This window comes from Anser cygnoides, chromosome 2 (genome assembly GCF_040182565.1).
Source record: "Anser cygnoides isolate HZ-2024a breed goose chromosome 2, Taihu_goose_T2T_genome, whole genome shotgun sequence".
Taxonomy (NCBI): domain Eukaryota; kingdom Metazoa; phylum Chordata; class Aves; order Anseriformes; family Anatidae; genus Anser; species Anser cygnoides.
Genome location: NC_089874.1, coordinates 40859226 through 40865235, shown reverse-complemented (window position 1 = coordinate 40865235; position 6010 = coordinate 40859226). Strand labels below are relative to the sequence as shown.

The 6010-nt window shown below is 48.6% G+C and overlaps 1 long non-coding RNA gene across 1 annotated transcript; it reads left to right on the top strand.

Annotated features, from left to right (window-relative positions):
* Positions 1–85: 85 nt before the first annotated feature.
* On the top strand, positions 86–5774 carry LOC125184282 (uncharacterized). The gene is made up of 2 exons (XR_007168043.2): positions 86–4173; positions 4326–5774. It is a non-coding gene; the product is annotated as an uncharacterized lncRNA (long non-coding RNA).
* The last annotated feature ends 236 nt before the right edge of the window (positions 5775–6010 follow it).

Below are 6010 nucleotides of genomic sequence, written 5' to 3'. Positions count from 1 at the left end.
CGCCCCCTCCCGCCGAGGCCCCGCCCCCTCACCCAGTGACACACTTTTCCGCGCCGCCCGCCCCGGGCGCGCTCACGTGCGGCGGGCGCGTGCGGCGCTGCGGGGGGGGGGGAAGAGGAGGAGGGGTGGGGGGGGCGCGGCAAGATGGCGGCCACACGGCACCGCCACCCCGGTGTCCGGGCTGCTGCTTGTGGGGGGGGCTTCTCAGCCCTCCCCCCCAGATGTGGTTCCCACCCAGCCCCCCGAGGGACACGGTTCCCGCTGTGTTCATGCCTTCACGTAGGGCGGAATAAATCCTGTCACGGAGAGGCGGCGTGCTGCCGGCGTTTGTGCTCATGTGGCCTCTCTTCCCCACACGAAAGTCAGGGAGGCTCTTGGTGACCGCCTGGAGAGCGGTCTGGAGTCCATGTCTTCGGTACCTCAGCCACCATTTGCCGAGGGAGACCTCATTGCTCTCTACAGCTACCTGAGAAGAAGGTGTGGGGAGCTGGGGTTCAGCCTCTTCTCTTCTCACAGCCTCTTCTCACAGATAACCAGTGATAGGCCTAGAGGGAATGGCCTCAGGAATGGCCAGGGGAGGTTTAGGTTGGAAATGAGGAGACATTTCTTCTCAGAAAGAGCAGCCAGGCACTGGGACGGGTTGCCCAGGGAGGTGGTGGAGTCACCGTCCCTGGGGGTGTTCAAGGGAAGGTTGGACCTGGTGCTTAGGGACATGGTTTAGTGGTGACACTGGTGGTAGGGGGATGGTTGGACCAGGTGATCTTGGAGGTCTCATTCAGCCCTAATGACTCTGTGATTCTATGTGCTGTTCCCTGCAGAAGGCTTGCGGTGCTGGGGAGAGACTGAAGCGGGGTATGAACACGCCAAGGGGCAGAAAATGGGGGAAAGCACAGAAAGTGAGGCAGGAAGCTTCCACCTGTAGCTTCTACACTCCCTTCCTTCTCACCCCTAGGAAGAAATACAAGAATTTCCCCCTCTTCCCCCGTCACCCCACGCTTGTGGAGCAGCCCGAAATGCATCTTTAAATTCCAGAGATAGCAGAGTGACTCCCCGCCTGTGCTAAACACTCCCCTGCCCCTGGATGGGAGACCACACAGCAGCATTGCCGCAACAAAGGCTGACTGGGCTGCTACCTGCAGCTGATAGCTGATGGTGGGACAGGATGCACCTTGGCCACCTCACCAGAGGTATGCGGCATCCGATGACTCCTCTTTCCTCAGGCCTGGTGGTTGCTGAGGTCAGGGCAGGAGGCCGGTCCGTGTGGAGAGGCCCTCCTAAGCCACCCCACGCCAGCCAGGGACCCACCAGTTTCTGTCAGCAGGGATGTGCCTGCTTTTGGAGGGGTTGGGTTTCTTAAGTGCCTGGAACACGTACAGCGGGATTCATTTGATCCCCAAACACCTACTTTGCAAAGAGGAAAAATATGTTTACGCGAAGCGTGCCAAGGAGCAGCATCTTTTCAAGCCTCAACACCTCCTGGTGTTTTCTGCTTCTTTGTTCCTATTACTCCAGGAAAAAAATCCTATAACCTATTCTTTCTCTCGTTGACTGATGCTCACAACTACGCTGGCATTTTCACAGATCTACAGTGACTCCAAGGTCTCTTCCCTGCTAATTCACAGCTAATGATGGTTTACAAATAATGAAGGTTATTTTTGCCCATATGAAATACTTTGTCAGTGCTTTTCTGTCTGCTCAGTTTGCTTCCCGAGGTCCTTCTGAAACACGCAGTAATCTGTCTGTCCTGATCGATTTTGTGCTCTGCAGCTGCAGGTGGAACCAGTTCATACAAGCACGCTTCTCTTAGGTGAGGCAGCTGATACCAAACCCTATCCCAGCATTTCCAGCTTCTTTACAGCAAAGATTTACCTGCTATCTTCTGTCACTAGCTTAAATGCTGCTCCCTAAAAGTCGCTATGATGATAGCTATGGCCACGACTTCTTACCTACATTAACGATATAAATAGCAATAACTCGCCTAACTAATCTCAGCCTCTGGAAGCCAGTAGAAATTTTTTCTATTGATTGTAGTGGGTCAAGCCCTACACAGTGTTTCCTGACCCCTTGCCCTACTTATTCTCCGTTTCTGTTTCACACACGTGTCTAACTGTTCAGCTGGTTGCGCTTTGTTTTTCTCCCTCTTGAAGCAAAACCCTGATAAGGAGGTCCCAGGGGTCTTCAGCTTGTCATCGCATCCCTTTGTGGACCGAATGTGTGCAGAACGCTTTAGGAAGAAGCAAAAGCTAAATATAGACCAGTTTAAAGCCTACCCATTAAGGGCATGCCTACATGACACGAATGCAACTTGCTTAGGTACCAGGAGCAGTGTAGTCATGGAGCTAAGTATAACCGAAACAGAGGAACTGGCTCGCAAATTGTTCACCCGCTCACACATCCTGTCTCTCCGTGCCAAGTATCAGAGGCTTGGAGGAAGATATAAAAGCTCATAATAGCCAGTTAAATGCTAATTTGCCCATAGGGTAACTTTCTTCCTGATTCAGCTCTTTAGCAGCCGGGTTATGGCCTGAAGCATGTAACACTTAAGCTTTTCTGTCTTAACCAAGTGTTACTGCAGATGTGCTTTTTATACACAGAAGCTGATAATACAAGTGATAATAGAATTAAAAGTACAGGAAATAATCTCTTGTAAAAGTGGCACGTTACACCTAGCCTCAGCTGCCCCTGCAGTTTTTCATGGACGGTGAGGACTTGGACCTTTATTCTAGAAAGACAAAACATTGTTTTGCATTAATAAAGCCTGTTTTTTTTATGGCAGTAATATTGCTGCCCACCTTTTCCTTTCTGTGCTATAAATTACTTCATCTGCCGCTACATCATCTGCTTATCCAGCAAGGAAATCATCAGCTAATGAAGCAAAGATGAGAGTATTTATTACTTGATTGGGCCGATCGCAATTTTGGGGAGATAAGCAGAGCAGATTGTGTTAAGGATGCATAAAAACTGCCCCTTACTTTCACCAAAATACCAAGATTTAGTGCCACAGCGTCCCAACCTTACGTTACAGGGACCATTGGTTCTGGTGTGTTGGTCCAGAGGGAGAGGGTTGCCTTTTTTACGTCCAGACAAAACAAAAGCTACTACACTGAAATTAGTGAAATTTCTCTGGGGGACAAACCAAAGCATATTCCAGCCCAGAGAATGATCACACGCAACTACCCAAAGAACAGTTGGCAATTTAAGGGCCAGGACAGCTTCACACTTTTACCAGCTCCATGTAGAGCTGAGTTTTTTTCCCGACTGTTGTCTCAGCGTGGCTAACTTGGAGGTTGGAAGATGACTTAAGGCCCGATGCTTCATGGTGCTGGGTTACATCAGGAGGTAAAACATGAAATACCCCATCAGACCTTGTACCCTCCTGGATCAGTCCCAGCTGATGAAACTTGAGTTCCTAAATGCTGTCTTCTCTGTTCTGCCAAGAGCCCAAAGAGTTAAAGTTATTAACTGGCTTCAGAATAAAATGCATTAGGAATAAATATGCTTTAGGATAAACCTATTAAATGGATAAAAATGCCATTACCAGTGGTGAAATACGATTGTGTGACCTTTTAAATAAATAAGCCTGCTATGCACCAAATTATGTCAGATAATAAGCTTTATACATGATAAAGTCATGCAGTCGTTCTCAATCTTCAGGCTTTCAATGAGATATTGCTAGCCATAAAGGGCTTCTGAAATGTTACAGTAAAGAAAATTGCTTCCAGCTATAAAAATTTAACCATTAAAACAAATGTAGTTTCTCATAAAATTCTATGCGAGGCATTGGCAGCTAGAGGGAAATTTTGCTAGAAACAAACCATAGGTATCCAAGCTATTTTGGAAATAGACAACCCTTCGTAAAATAACTCAGATTCCGGGTAAATCTGGAAAAGCTCTATTGAAAGGAAAAGGGTTATAATCCCATAACACCAGTGGCAGATCGAAATTGTGTTCCTATGGTCGTAGAAATATGCTTGTGGGATACCTCTGGATACAAATGTTGCTATGGATCCAAGCTAACCTACACCGGTAATTTTGGTGCTTGAACAAACAGAGGAAATGCTGAGCTCTCTGGCTGCCTTGCGTCTTGGGGCTGTCTGTGTTATGCCTCAGCAGCTTGCCCAGATCGCTCCTGACGCAGCGAGGGTGGAAACAGAGCTGGATACGATCAGCCTGGTGAGTAGAGTCAGACGTGTTTCATCAGAGTCAGCCACCAGCTTCACGTGGGGCAGAACTGGCTCTCTGCTGAAAGTCAGAGGAAGTGTTTCCTGGCCTAAACCATTACAACAAAAAAGAATGAATGAAGCAAATTCTCTCTTTCATTCCAGTGATGATGAGCAAAAACCTCCCGGTGAGGCACGTACAGTTTTAATCAAATCATCAGGGTCGCTTCATCTATTGTTACACGGACATGAGTGAACGCCTGTAATTCCCAGCTGGGGTCTAAAAGACAACGCCAAGGACTGAAAAGTTGGAATTCCCCGCCACAATCAGTTACCATCTCCAAAGGCAATGCTGAATAACACATCAGGTGTTAACAGAAGGAAGCATTCCTGGTTTGTTTTGTTTTGTTTTCTGAGCTGGGAGAACGTAAACACTTTTTCTGAGGATAGAAAGAATCTCGTTCACCTCCAGTGAGAAGCACTGGCAGTTTTTCACCAACACCCTACCCAGACACAGCCAAGATGTCTGTCCGGGCAGGAGCTCGGCTGCATCCCGAAGTGCCTCCAGACACTTGCCGTCTTGTTTTATCGCGGCTCCTCAAAAACAGTCAATTGTAAGCATAAATCCTGCAGAGCCGGCACGTGATCGGCGGCGGAGGAACAGCTGCTCGTTATATAATCCCTCCAAACCATTGATGCAGCACTTCTCAGCGAGCAATCGCCTTGCTCTGAGTCATCTGGAAAGTCTCTGGCTCCGTGAGCTTCCAGGAGCAGACCCATCCCAACAGGTTGTGTTTCCACTTCCCATTTCAGATTACGGGAGGCGCCCTCTGTGTCATCCCGCACACGGACACGGCCCGTGCCGGACGCCCCGTGGGAGTTGCCGGCAAGCGCTGGGGCTCGAGGCTCGCCGCTGGTGACTCGCCTGCGGGCACGGAGCAGCACAACCCAGGGCATCCGCGGGGCCGGGAGATCCTCACCCTGCCGCTGGGAGGATGGATGCCATCAAGCACCGTGTCCCCGCTACCGTCACCAGCATGGGGGCTCGGTTAGCTCGCTCACTCTTCTTTTGTTCCTTCGAGGCAAAGCCAAGTCGTGATCCGGCCACGGGTCGCGGATCTCAGCAGGGTGCAGAACACGGGGTCTGCCTTTGGATGAGGAGATCTGCTAGCTTAGGGGATCTCCTGCCTCCGAGTTGATGCCTGATGGACAGATCCAGCTATCTGCGCTACCAACAAAGCTGAGGATCTCATTTTTCACAAAACCGACTGATCGCAACTTTGGCAATCTCACTCGTACTGAACACCACGACCAGAAAAAAAAAAAAAAAAAAAAAAGGAACTGAGTCAGCAGCAAGCAGGGCTGTAATAAAACCGGGAGAAACGAGACTGGTTGGGTTAGGTTGGCTGATAGGTGCCAAGAGAGCTAGGCTGGGGTTACCCCTTCAAGGGGCGAAGGGGGGAAAGATGGAAAGTAACCCCTCTCCTGATCCTCCTTCCCCCTGCATACAATGCAATTTCTTCAACCTTTACTGTCATCACAAAGTTCCTACAAAAGGATCATACCAGGCAACATTTAAACTGTAATAAAATTGATATGATTTTAGGACAAAATGTGCAAAAACATCAAGTTTCAGTGTTCAGTATGGTTTGGATAACATTCCAGTTCTCTCATTCATTTCGGCTCAATCATAATTGGGCTAAAATAAAAATTCAGGCTCAAAGCAGAACTCTTATTTCCTCATTTTAAAATGATTTTTTCTTAAAGTAAATTAAGAGTGTTTCCTGAATTGCACCTACTACAAGGCAAGACTGTTTAATAGAGTGGTATTTAAAAGTTTTCAGCCCTAA